The sequence below is a fragment of the Genypterus blacodes genome, unplaced genomic scaffold, assembly GCF_046128005.1.
Source record: "Genypterus blacodes isolate CSIRO-AG114 ecotype Tasmania unplaced genomic scaffold, CSIRO-AGI_Gbla_v1 ptg000008l_1, whole genome shotgun sequence".
Lineage (NCBI taxonomy): Eukaryota > Metazoa > Chordata > Actinopteri > Ophidiiformes > Ophidiidae > Genypterus > Genypterus blacodes.
Window position 1 is genome coordinate 1,601,669 of NW_027466822.1, and position 12,466 is coordinate 1,614,134.

General features: G+C 44.1%; 13 non-coding genes across 13 annotated transcripts; all 13 read left to right on the forward strand.

Moving 5' to 3' along the window:
- Nucleotides 1-536: 536 nt before the first annotated feature.
- trnaq-cug (transfer RNA glutamine (anticodon CUG)) lies at nucleotides 537-608 on the forward strand. Its single transcript has one exon. It is a non-coding gene; the product is annotated as a tRNA-Gln (tRNA).
- A 129-nt stretch (nucleotides 609-737) lies between these two features.
- Nucleotides 738-809, forward strand: trnaq-cug (transfer RNA glutamine (anticodon CUG)). Its single transcript has one exon. It is a non-coding gene; the product is annotated as a tRNA-Gln (tRNA).
- Nucleotides 810-1,704: 895 nt separating this feature from the next.
- Nucleotides 1,705-1,776, forward strand: trnaq-uug (transfer RNA glutamine (anticodon UUG)). The gene has a single exon. It is a non-coding gene; the product is annotated as a tRNA-Gln (tRNA).
- A 1,523-nt stretch (nucleotides 1,777-3,299) lies between these two features.
- Nucleotides 3,300-3,371, forward strand: trnaq-uug (transfer RNA glutamine (anticodon UUG)). The gene has a single exon. It is a non-coding gene; the product is annotated as a tRNA-Gln (tRNA).
- A 1,529-nt stretch (nucleotides 3,372-4,900) lies between these two features.
- Nucleotides 4,901-4,972, forward strand: trnaq-uug (transfer RNA glutamine (anticodon UUG)). Its single transcript has one exon. It is a non-coding gene; the product is annotated as a tRNA-Gln (tRNA).
- A 1,521-nt stretch (nucleotides 4,973-6,493) lies between these two features.
- On the forward strand, nucleotides 6,494-6,565 carry trnaq-uug (transfer RNA glutamine (anticodon UUG)). Its single transcript has one exon. It is a non-coding gene; the product is annotated as a tRNA-Gln (tRNA).
- Nucleotides 6,566-7,151: 586 nt separating this feature from the next.
- Nucleotides 7,152-7,223, forward strand: trnaq-cug (transfer RNA glutamine (anticodon CUG)). The gene has a single exon. It is a non-coding gene; the product is annotated as a tRNA-Gln (tRNA).
- An 895-nt stretch (nucleotides 7,224-8,118) lies between these two features.
- trnaq-uug (transfer RNA glutamine (anticodon UUG)) lies at nucleotides 8,119-8,190 on the forward strand. Its single transcript has one exon. It is a non-coding gene; the product is annotated as a tRNA-Gln (tRNA).
- Nucleotides 8,191-8,770: 580 nt separating this feature from the next.
- Nucleotides 8,771-8,842, forward strand: trnaq-cug (transfer RNA glutamine (anticodon CUG)). The gene has a single exon. It is a non-coding gene; the product is annotated as a tRNA-Gln (tRNA).
- Nucleotides 8,843-9,928: 1,086 nt separating this feature from the next.
- Nucleotides 9,929-10,000, forward strand: trnaq-uug (transfer RNA glutamine (anticodon UUG)). The gene has a single exon. It is a non-coding gene; the product is annotated as a tRNA-Gln (tRNA).
- Nucleotides 10,001-10,586: 586 nt separating this feature from the next.
- trnaq-cug (transfer RNA glutamine (anticodon CUG)) lies at nucleotides 10,587-10,658 on the forward strand. Its single transcript has one exon. It is a non-coding gene; the product is annotated as a tRNA-Gln (tRNA).
- A 129-nt stretch (nucleotides 10,659-10,787) lies between these two features.
- Nucleotides 10,788-10,859, forward strand: trnaq-cug (transfer RNA glutamine (anticodon CUG)). The gene has a single exon. It is a non-coding gene; the product is annotated as a tRNA-Gln (tRNA).
- Nucleotides 10,860-11,736: 877 nt separating this feature from the next.
- On the forward strand, nucleotides 11,737-11,808 carry trnaq-uug (transfer RNA glutamine (anticodon UUG)). The gene has a single exon. It is a non-coding gene; the product is annotated as a tRNA-Gln (tRNA).
- Nucleotides 11,809-12,466: the final 658 nt, after the last annotated feature.

Sequence of the window (12,466 nt, forward strand, 5' to 3'; positions counted from 1 at the left end):
TATCACAATTCTGCCTGGTAACATTATTACAATGATGACAACCAAATACCAAAAGATCTTGATCACAGCCCTGTAAAGATCCGCAAATATGTCAATATAGTAGCGATCTCCCAGGGCCTGTATGTGGTTCCAAACAGTATACATTGTGGCTCCATGGTGTAATGGTTAGCACTCTGAATCCAGCGATCAGGGGTTCAGGTCTCGGTGGAATCCTATTAAGTCAGGGTTGATTTGTAGAAATGTACTTGTTTACATTTTATGCCGATGACACCCTACACTACCCTACTTAGCTAGCAACCGGTGTGTCATACTATGTGGTTGCAAGCATGTGGAATGTGGTGCCATGGTGTAATGGTTAGCTTTGGACTCTGAATCCAGCGATCAGAGTTCAAATCTCAGTGGGACCTGTCCTATTCAGTCAGGTTTGTATTTGTCGAAATGTACTTGTTCACATTTTATGCCGATGACACCCTAGACTATCCTACTTAGCTAGCAACCGGTGTGTCATTCTATGTGGTTGCAATTATGTGGAATGAGGTGCCATGGTGTAATGGTTAGCACTCTGGACTCTGAATCCAGCGATCTGAGTTCAAATCTCGGTGGGACCTGTCCTATTTAGTCAGGGTTGTATTTGTCGAAATGTACTTGTTTACATTTTATGCCGATGACACACTACACTACCCTACTTAGCTAGCAACCGGTGTGTCATTCTACGTGGTTGCGAGCATGTGGGATGTGGTGCCATGGTGTAATGGTTAGCACTCTGGACTCTGAATCCAGCGATCCGAGTTCAAATCTCGGTGGGACCTCTTCATGTAAACAAGAGTGAGGCTGTGGCAGATGCCTTATGCCATTAGGAATCTCAATCTCTTCTTTCGTACCAAGACCAAAAACACAGAGCACAAACACCTGAAGAACTTACTTAAAGTTCGTGGATACCCTAACTGGTCCTTTGTCAAAAGAACCAATAAGAACACCAGCACTGTGAGTGATGTAAAGAAGAAGAAACAACCCCCAAAAAATTGTCATTCCATATGCTTGAGGAGTATCTGAGAAGTCAGAAGGATTTTCAACCAACACCATATGCCTGTAGCTTTCAAACCCAGCAACACGCGGAGAGAGAAACTAGTCCAGCCAATAGATCCCACAAGAAGAGCAACCTGGTCTATCCAGTCCAAAGTAGTGAGGAATGCACAGACCTGTACAGCGGGGAAACCAAAACACTCCTGGCTTAAACAAATGCATCATTCAACACAGGAGGGCCAGCTCTTCAGGGCAAGACTCAGCAGTTCACCTATACTTGAGGGACAAGTGACACTCTTTTGAGGACAACAATGTGCACATCTTGGACAGGCAAGACAGTTGGTTTAAAAGACGAGTGAAAGACGTAAAGCTAGAGAAACCATATTTGAACTGAGGAGGAGGTCTATGACAACAGTAAACACAAACATACAGCGCTGTTCTTCCATCCCTCCCCAGGAGACTTAACAATCATTCAGCCTCTAATGAACATTGTTACAGCAGAAAAAAGAACCACAGTGACTGTCATCTTCATCCAGACCTGGCTACAGGGGACTCTAATCACTCTAATCATGATCATTTCAACAACCAGGAGGACTAATCAGGAGTAACAACGATCCTGATTATGACTACTATGGTAGCCACTGGTGTGTGGTTGTATGAGGCTCCACACTTGTTGTACGTGGTTCCATGGTGTAATGGTCAGCACTCTGGACTTTGAATCCAGTGATCCGAGTTCAAATCTCGGTGGAACTGTTCTCATTGCCTCACTGTTATCTATGTAATCAACTCAATCAATTATCACAATCCTGCCTGCTAACATTATCACAATTTACAATGATGACAACCAAATACCAAAAGATCTTGATCACAGCACTGTAAAGATCCGCAAATATCGATCTCCCAGGGCCTGTATGTGGTTCCAAACAGTATACATTGTGGCTCCATGGTGTAATGGTTAGCATTCTGAATCTAGCGATCAGGGGTTCAGGTCTCGGTGGAATCCTATTAAGTCAGGGTTGTATTTGTAGAAATGTACTTGTTTACATTTTATGCTGATGACACCCTACACTACCCTACTTAGCTAGCAACCGGTGTGTCATACTATGTGGTTGCAAGCATGTGGAATGTGGTGCCATGGTGTAATGGTTAGCTTTGGACTCTGAATCCAGCGATCAGAGTTCAAATCTCAGTGGGACCTGTCCTATTCAGTCAGGGTTGTATTTGTCGAAATGTACTTGTTCACATTTTATGCCGATGACACCCTAGACTACCCTACTTAGCTAGCAACCGGTGTGTCATTCTATGTGGTTGCAAGCATGTGGAATGTGGTGCCATGGTGTGATGGTTAGCACTCTGGACTCTGAATCCAGCGATCCGAGATCAAATCTCGGTGGGACCTCTTCATGTAAACAGGAGTGGCAGATGCCTTATGCCATTAGGAATCTCAATCTCTTCTTTCGTACCAAGACCAAAGACACAGAGCACAAACACCTGAAGAACTTACTTAAAGTTCGTGGATACCCTAACTGGTCCTTTGTCATAAGAACACCAGCACTGTGAGTGATGTAAAGAAGAAGAAACAACCCCCAAAAAATTGTCATTCCATATGCTTGAGGAGTATCTGAGAAGTCAGAAGGATTTTCAACCAACACCATATGCCTGTAGCTTTCAAACCCAGCAACACGCGGAGAGAGAAACTAGTCCAGCCAATAGATCCCACAAGAAGAGCAACCTGGTCTATCCAGTCCAAAGTAGTGAGGAATGCACAGACCTGTACAGCGGGGAAACCAAAACACTCCTGGCTTAAACAAATGCATCATTCAACACAGGAGGGCCAGCTCTTCAGGGCAAGACTCAGCAGTTCACCTATACTTGAGGGACAAGTGACACTCTTTTGAGGACAACAATGTGCACATCTTGGACAGGCAAGACAGATGGTTTAAAAGACGAGTGAAAGACGTAAAGCTAGAGAAACCCTATTTGAACTGAGGAGGAGGTCTATGACAACAGTAAACACAAACATACAGTGCTGTTCTTCCATCCCTCCCCAGGAGACTTAACAATCATTCAGCCTCTAATGAACATTGTTACAGCAGAAAAAAGAACCACAGTGACTGTCATCTTCATCCAGACCTGGCTACAGGGGACTCTAATCACTCTAATCATGATCATTTCAACAACCAGGAGGACTAATCAGGAGTAACAACGATCCTGATTATGACTACTATGGTAGCCACTGGTGTGTGGTTGTATGAGGCTCCACACTTGTGGTACGTGGTTCCATTGTGTAATGGTCAGCACTCTGGACTTTGAATCCAGTGATCCGAGTTCAAATCTCGGTGGAACTGTTCTCATTGCCTCACTGTTATCTATGTAATCAACTCAATCAATTATCACAATTCTGCCTGGTAACATTATTACAATGATGACAACCAAATACCAAGAGATCTTGATCACAGCCCTGTAAAGATCCGCAAATATGTCAATATAGTAGCAATCTCCCAGGGCCTGTATGTGGTTCCAAACAGTATACATTGTGGCTCCATGGTGTAATGGTTAGCATTCTGAATCTAGCGATCAGGGGTTCAGGTCTCGGTGGAATCCTATTAAGTCAGGGTTGTATTTGTAGAAATGTACTTGTTTACATTTTATGCTGATGACACCCTACACTACCCTACTTAGCTAGCAACCGGTGTGTCATACTATGTGGTTGCAAGCATGTGGAATGTGGTGCCATGGTGTAATGGTTAGCTTTGGACTCTGAATCCAGCGATCAGAGTTCAAATCTCAGTGGGACCTGTCCTATTCAGTCAGGGTTGTATTTGTCGAAATGTACTTGTTCACATTTTATGCCGATGACACCCTAGACTACCCTACTTAGCTAGCAACCGGTGTGTCATTCTATGTGGTTGCAAGCATGTGGAATGTGGTGCCATGGTGTGATGGTTAGCACTCTGGACTCTGAATCCAGCGATCCGAGATCAAATCTCGGTGGGACCTCTTCATGTAAACAGGAGTGGCAGATGCCTTATGCCATTAGGAATCTCAATCTCTTCTTTCGTACCAAGACCAAAGACACAGAGCACAAACACCTGAAGAACTTACTTAAAGTTCGTGGATACCCTAACTGGTCCTTTGTCATAAGAACACCAGCACTGTGAGTGATGTAAAGAAGAAGAAACAACCCCCAAAAAATTGTCATTCCATATGCTTGAGGAGTATCTGAGAAGTCAGAAGGATTTTCAACCAACACCATATGCCTGTAGCTTTCAAACCCAGCAACACGCGGAGAGAGAAACTAGTCCAGCCAATAGATCCCACAAGAAGAGCAACCTGGTCTATCCAGTCCAAAGTAGTGAGGAATGCACAGACCTGTACAGCGGGGAAACCAAAACACTCCTGGCTTAAACAAATGCATCATTCAACACAGGAGGGCCAGCTCTTCAGGGCAAGACTCAGCAGTTCACCTATACTTGAGGGACAAGTGACACTCTTTTGAGGACAACAATGTGCACATCTTGGACAGGCAAGACAGTTGGTTTAAAAGACGAGTGAAAGACGTAAAGCTAGAGAAACCATATTTGAACTGAGGAGGAGGTCTATGACAACAGTAAACACAAACATACAGCGCTGTTCTTCCATCCCTCCCCAGGAGACTTAACAATCATTCAGCCTCTAATGAACATTGTTACAGCAGAAAAAAGAACCACAGTGACTGTCATCTTCATCCAGACCTGGCTACAGGGGACTCTAATCACTCTAATCATGATCATTTCAACAACCAGGAGGACTAATCAGGAGTAACAACGATCCTGATTATGACTACTATGGTAGCCACTGGTGTGTGGTTGTATGAGGCTCCACACTTGTTGTACGTGGTTCCATGGTGTAATGGTCAGCACTCTGGACTTTGAATCCAGTGATCCGAGTTCAAATCTCGGTGGAACTGTTCTCATTGCCTCACTGTTATCTATGTAATCAACTCAATCAATTATCACAATCCTGCCTGCTAACATTATCACAATTTACAATGATGACAACCAAATACCAAAAGATCTTGATCACAGCACTGTAAAGATCCGCAAATATCGATCTCCCAGGGCCTGTATGTGGTTCCAAACAGTATACATTGTGGCTCCATGGTGTAATGGTTAGCATTCTGAATCTAGCGATCAGGGGTTCAGGTCTCGGTGGAATCCTATTAAGTCAGGGTTGTATTTGTAGAAATGTACTTGTTTACATTTTATGCTGATGACACCCTACACTACCCTACTTAGCTAGCAACCGGTGTGTCATACTATGTGGTTGCAAGCATGTGGAATGTGGTGCCATGGTGTAATGGTTAGCTTTGGACTCTGAATCCAGCGATCAGAGTTCAAATCTCAGTGGGACCTGTCCTATTCAGTCAGGGTTGTATTTGTCGAAATGTACTTGTTCACATTTTATGCCGATGACACCCTAGACTACCCTACTTAGCTAGCAACCGGTGTGTCATTCTATGTGGTTGCAAGCATGTGGAATGTGGTGCCATGGTGTGATGGTTAGCACTCTGGACTCTGAATCCAGCGATCCGAGATCAAATCTCGGTGGGACCTCTTCATGTAAACAGGAGTGGCAGATGCCTTATGCCATTAGGAATCTCAATCTCTTCTTTCGTACCAAGACCAAAGACACAGAGCACAAACACCTGAAGAACTTACTTAAAGTTCGTGGATACCCTAACTGGTCCTTTGTCATAAGAACACCAGCACTGTGAGTGATGTAAAGAAGAAGAAACAACCCCCAAAAAATTGTCATTCCATATGCTTGAGGAGTATCTGAGAAGTCAGAAGGATTTTCAACCAACACCATATGCCTGTAGCTTTCAAACCCAGCAACACGCGGAGAGAGAAACTAGTCCAGCCAATAGATCCCACAAGAAGAGCAACCTGGTCTATCCAGTCCAAAGTAGTGAGGAATGCACAGACCTGTACAGCGGGGAAACCAAAACACTCCTGGCTTAAACAAATGCATCATTCAACACAGGAGGGCCAGCTCTTCAGGGCAAGACTCAGCAGTTCACCTATACTTGAGGGACAAGTGACACTCTTTTGAGGACAACAATGTGCACATCTTGGACAGGCAAGACAGTTGGTTTAAAAGACGAGTGAAAGACGTAAAGCTAGAGAAACCATATTTGAACTGAGGAGGAGGTCTATGACAACAGTAAACACAAACATACAGCGCTGTTCTTCCATCCCTCCCCAGGAGACTTAACAATCATTCAGCCTCTAATGAACATTGTTACAGCAGAAAAAAGAACCACAGTGACTGTCATCTTCATCCAGACCTGGCTACAGGGGACTCTAATCACTCTAATCATGATCATTTCAACAACCAGGAGGACTAATCAGGAGTAACAACGATCCTGATTATGACTACTGGTAGCCACTGGTGTGTGGTTGTATGAGGCTCCACACTTGTGGTACGTGGTTCCATGGTGTAATGGTCAGCACTCTGGACTTTGAATCCAGTGATCCGAGTTCAAATCTCGGTGGAACTGTTCTCATTGCCTCACTGTTATCTATGTAATCAACTCAATCAATTATCACAATTCTGCCTGGTAACATTATCACAATTTACAATGATGACAACCAAATACCAAAAGATCTTGATCACAGCCCTGTAAAGATCCGCAAATATGTCAATATAGTAGCGATCTCCCAGGGCCTGTATGTGGTTCCAAACAGTATACATTGTGGCTCCATGGTGTAATGGTTAGCACTCTGAATCCAGCGATCAGGGGTTCAGGTCTCGGTGGAATCCTATTAAGTCAGGGTTGATTTGTAGAAATGTACTTGTTTACATTTTATGCCGATGACACCCTACACTACCCTACTTAGCTAGCAACCGGTGTGTCATACTATGTGGTTGCAAGCATGTGGAATGTGGTGCCATGGTGTAATGGTTAGCTTTGGACTCTGAATCCAGCTATCAGAGTTCAAATCTCGGTGGGACCTGTCCTATTTAGTCAGGGTTGTATTTGTCGAAATGTACTTGTTTACATTTTATGCCGATGACACACTACACTACCCTACTTAGCTAGCAACCGGTGTGTCATTCTACGTGGTTGCGAGCATGTGGAATGTGGTGCCATGGTGTAATGGTTAGCACTCTGGACTCTGAATCCAGTGATCCGAGTTCAAATCTCGGTGGGACCTCTTCATGTAAACAAGAGTGAGGCTGTGGCAGATGCCTTATGCCATTAGGAATCTCAATCTCTTCTTTCGTACCAAGACCAAAAACACAGAGCACAAACACCTGAAGAACTTACTTAAAGTTCGTGGATACCCTAACTGGTCCTTTGTCAAAAGAACCAATAAGAACACCAGCACTGTGAGTGATGTAAAGAAGAAGAAACAACCCCCAAAAAATTGTCATTCCATATGCTTGAGGAGTATCTGAGAAGTCAGAAGGATTTTCAACCAACACCATATGCCTGTAGCTTTCAAACCCAGCAACACGCGGAGAGAGAAACTAGTCCAGCCAATAGATCCCACAAGAAGAGCAACCTGGTCTATCCAGTCCAAAGTAGTGAGGAATGCACAGACCTGTACAGCGGGGAAACCAAAACACTCCTGGCTTAAACAAATGCATCATTCAACACAGGAGGGCCAGCTCTTCAGGGCAAGACTCAGCAGTTCACCTATACTTGAGGGACAAGTGACACTCTTTTGAGGACAACAATGTGCACATCTTGGACAGGCAAGACAGATGGTTTAAAAGACGAGTGAAAGACGTAAAGCTAGAGAAACCATATTTGAACTGAGGAGGAGGTCTATGACAACAGTAAACACAAACATACAGTGCTGTTCTTCCATCCCTCCCCAGGAGACTTAACAATCATTCAGCCTCTAATGAACATTGTTACAGCAGAAAAAAGAACCACAGTGACTGTCATCTTCATCCAGACCTGGCTACAGGGGACTCTAATCACTCTAATCATGATCATTTCAACAACCAGGAGGACTAATCAGGAGTAACAACGATCCTGATTATGACTACTATGGTAGCCACTGGTGTGTGGTTGTATGAGGCTCCACACTTGTGGTACGTGGTTCCATGGTGTAATGGTCAGCACTCTGGACTTTGAATCCAGTGATCCGAGTTCAAATCTCGGTGGAACTGTTCTCATTGCCTCACTGTTATCTATGTAATCAACTCAATCAATTATCACAATTCTGCCTGGTAACATTATTACAATGATGACAACCAAATACCAAAAGATCTTGATCACAGCCCTGTAAAGATCCGCAAATATGTCAATATAGTAGCGATCTCCCAGGGCCTGTATGTGGTTCCAAACAGTATACATTGTGGCTCCATGGTGTAATGGTTAGCACTCTGAATCCAGCGATCAGGGGTTCAGGTCTCGGTGGAATCCTATTAAGTCAGGGTTGTATTTGTAGAAATGTACTTGTTTACATTTTATGCCGATGACACCCTACACTACCCTACTTAGCTAGCAACCGGTGTGTCATACTATGTGGTTGCAAGCATGTGGAATGTGGTGCCATGGTGTAATGGTTAGCTTTGGACTCTGAATCCAGCGATCAGAGTTCAAATCTCAGTGGGACCTGTCCTATTCAGTCAGGTTTGTATTTGTCGAAATGTACTTGTTCACATTTTATGCCGATGACACCCTAGACTACCCTACTTAGCTAGCAACCGGTGTGTCATTCTATGTGGTTGCAAGCATGTGGAATGTGGTGCCATGGTGTAATGGTTAGCACTCTGGACTCTGAATCCAGCGATCCGAGTTCAAATCTCGGTGGGACCTGTCCTATTTAGTCAGGGTTGTATTTGTCAAAATGTACTTGTTTACATTTTATGCCGATGACACACTACACTACCCTACTTAGCTAGCAACCGGTGTGTCATTCTACGTGGTTGCGAGCATGTGGAATGTGGTGCCATTGCCGAATGGTTAGCACTCTGGACTCTGAATCCAGCGATCCGAGTTCAAATCTCGGTGGGACCTCTTCATGTAAACAAGAGTGAGGCTGTGGCAGATGCCTTATGCCATTAGGAATCTCAATCTCTTCTTTCGTACCAAGACCAAAAACACAGAGCACAAACACCTGAAGAACTTACTTAAAGTTCGTGGATACCCTAACTGGTCCTTTGTCATAAGAACACCAGCACTGTGAGTGATGTAAAGAAGAAGAAACAACCCCCAAAAAATTGTCATTCCATATGCTTGAGGAGTATCTGAGAAGTCAGAAGGATTTTCAACCAACACCATATGCCTGTAGCTTTCAAACCCAGCAACACGCGGAGAGAGAAACTAGTCCAGCCAATAGATCCCACAAGAAGAGCAACCTGGTCTATCCAGTCCAAAGTAGTGAGGAATGCACAGACCTGTACAGCGGGGAAACCAAAACACTCCTGGCTTAAACAAATGCATCATTCAACACAGGAGGGCCAGCTCTTCAGGGCAAGACTCAGCAGTTCACCTATACTTGAGGGACAAGTGACACTCTTTTGAGGACAACAATGTGCACATCTTGGACAGGCAAGACAGTTGGTTTAAAAGACGAGTGAAAGACGTAAAGCTAGAGAAACCATATTTGAACTGAGGAGGAGGTCTATGACAACAGTAAACACAAACATACAGCGCTGTTCTTCCATCCCTCCCCAGGAGACTTAACAATCATTCAGCCTCTAATGAACATTGTTACAGCAGAAAAAAGAACCACAGTGACTGTCATCTTCATCCAGACCTTGCTACAGGGGACTCTAATCACTCTAATCATGATCATTTCAACAACCAGGAGGACTAATCAGGAGTAACAACGATCCTGATTATGACTACTATGGTAGCCACTGGTGTGTGGTTGTATGAGGCTCCACACTTGTGGTACGTGGTTCCATGGTGTAATGGTCAGCACTCTGGACTTTGAATCCAGTGATCCGAGTTCAAATCTCGGTGGAACTGTTCTCATTGCCTCACTGTTATCTATGTAATCAACTCAATCAATTATCACAATTCTGCCTGGTAACATTATCACAATTTACAATGATGACAACCAAATACCAAAAGATCTTGATCACAGCCCTGTAAAGATCCGCAAATATGTCAATATAGTAGCGATCTCCCAGGGCCTGTATGTGGTTCCAAACAGTATACATTGTGGCTCCATGGTGTAATGGTTAGCACTCTGAATCCAGCGATCAGGGGTTCAGGTCTCGGTGGAATCCTATTAAGTCAGGGTTGATTTGTAGAAATGTACTTGTTTACATTTTATGCCGATGACACCCTACACTACCCTACTTAGCTAGCAACCGGTGTGTCATACTATGTGGTTGCAAGCATGTGGAATGTGGTGCCATGGTGTAATGGTTAGCTTTGGACTCTGAATCCAGCGATCAGAGTTCAAATCTCAGTGGGACCTGTCCTATTCAGTCAGGTTTGTATTTGTCGAAATGTACTTGTTCACATTTTATGCCGATGACACCCTAGACTACCCTACTTAGCTAGCAACCGGTGTGTCATTCTATGTGGTTGCAAGCATGTGGAATGTGGTGCCATGGTGTAATGGTTAGCACTCTGGACTCTGAATCCAGCGATCCGAGTTCAAATCTCGGTGGGACCTGTCCTCTTTAGTCAGGGTTGTATTTGTCGAAATGTACTTGTTTACATTTTATGCCGATGACACACTACACTACCCTACTTAGCTAGCAACCGGTGTGTCATTCTACGTGGTTGCAAGCATGTGGAATGTGGTGCCATGGTGTAATGGTTAGCACTCTGGACTCTGAATCCAGCGATCCGAGTTCAAATCTCGGTGGGACCTCTTCATGTAAACAGGAGTGGCAGATGCCTTATGCCATTAGGAATCTCAATCTCTTCTTTCGTACCAAGACCAAAGACACAGAGCACAAACACCTGAAGAACTTACTTAAAGTTCGTGGATACCCTAACTGGTCCTTTGTCATAAGAACACCAGCACTGTGAGTGATGTAAAGAAGAAGAAACAACCCCCAAAAAATTGTCATTCCATATGCTTGAGGAGTATCTGAGAAGTCAGAAGGATTTTCAACCAACACCATATGCCTGTAGCTTTCAAACCCAGCAACACGCGGAGAGAGAAACTAGTCCAGCCAATAGATCCCACAAGAAGAGCAACCTGGTCTATCCAGTCCAAAGTAGTGAGGAATGCACAGACCTGTACAGCGGGGAAACCAAAACACTCCTGGCTTAAACAAATGCATCATTCAACACAGGAGGGCCAGCTCTTCAGGGCAAGACTCAGCAGTTCACCTATACTTGAGGGACAAGTGACACTCTTTTGAGGACAACAATGTGCACATCTTGGACAGGCAAGACAGATGGTTTAAAAGACGAGTGAAAGACGTAAAGCTAGAGAAACCATATTTGAACTGAGGAGGAGGTCTATGACAACAGTAAACACAAACATACAGTGCTGTTCTTCCATCCCTCCCCAGGAGACATAACAATCATTCAGCCTCTAATGAACATTGTTACAGCAGAAAAAAGAACCACAGTGACTGTCATCTTCATCCAGACCTGGCTACAGGGGACTCTAATCACTCTAATCATGATCATTTCAACAACCAGGAGGACTAATCAGGAGTAACAACGATCCTGATTATGACTACTATGGTAGCCACTGGTGTGTGGTTGTATGAGGCTCCACACTTGTGGTACGTGGTTCCATGGTGTAATGGTCTGCACTCTGGACTTTGAATCCAGTGATCCGAGTTCAAATCTCGGTGGAACTGTTATCTATGTAATCAACTCAATCAATTATCACAATTCTGCCTGGTAACCTTATCACAATTTACAATGATGACAACCAAATACCAAAAGATCTTGATCACAGCCCTGTAAAGATCCGCAAATATGTCAATATAGTAGCGATCTCCCAGGGCCTGTATGTGGTTCCAAACAGTATACATTGTGGCTCCATGGTGTAATGGTTAGCACTCTGAATCCAGCGATCAGGGGTTCAGGTCTCGGTGGAAACCTATTAAGTCAGGGTTGATTTGTAGAAATGTACTTGTTTACATTTTATGCCGATGACACCCTACACTACCCTACTTAGCTAGCAACCGGTGTGTCATACTATGTGGTTGCAAGCATGTGGAATGTGGTGCCATGGTGTAATGGTTAGCTTTGGACTCTGAATCCAGCGATCAGAGTTCAAATCTCAGTGGGACCTGTCCTATTCAGTCAGGTTTGTATTTGTCGAAATGTACTTGTTCACATTTTATGCCGATGACACCCTAGACTACCCTACTTAGCTAGCAACCGGTGTGTCATTCTATGTGGTTGCAAGCATGTGGAATGTGGTGCCATGGTGTAATGGTTAGCACTCTGGACTCTGAATCCAGCGATCCGAGTTCAAATCTATGTGGGACCTGTCCTCTTTAGTCAGGG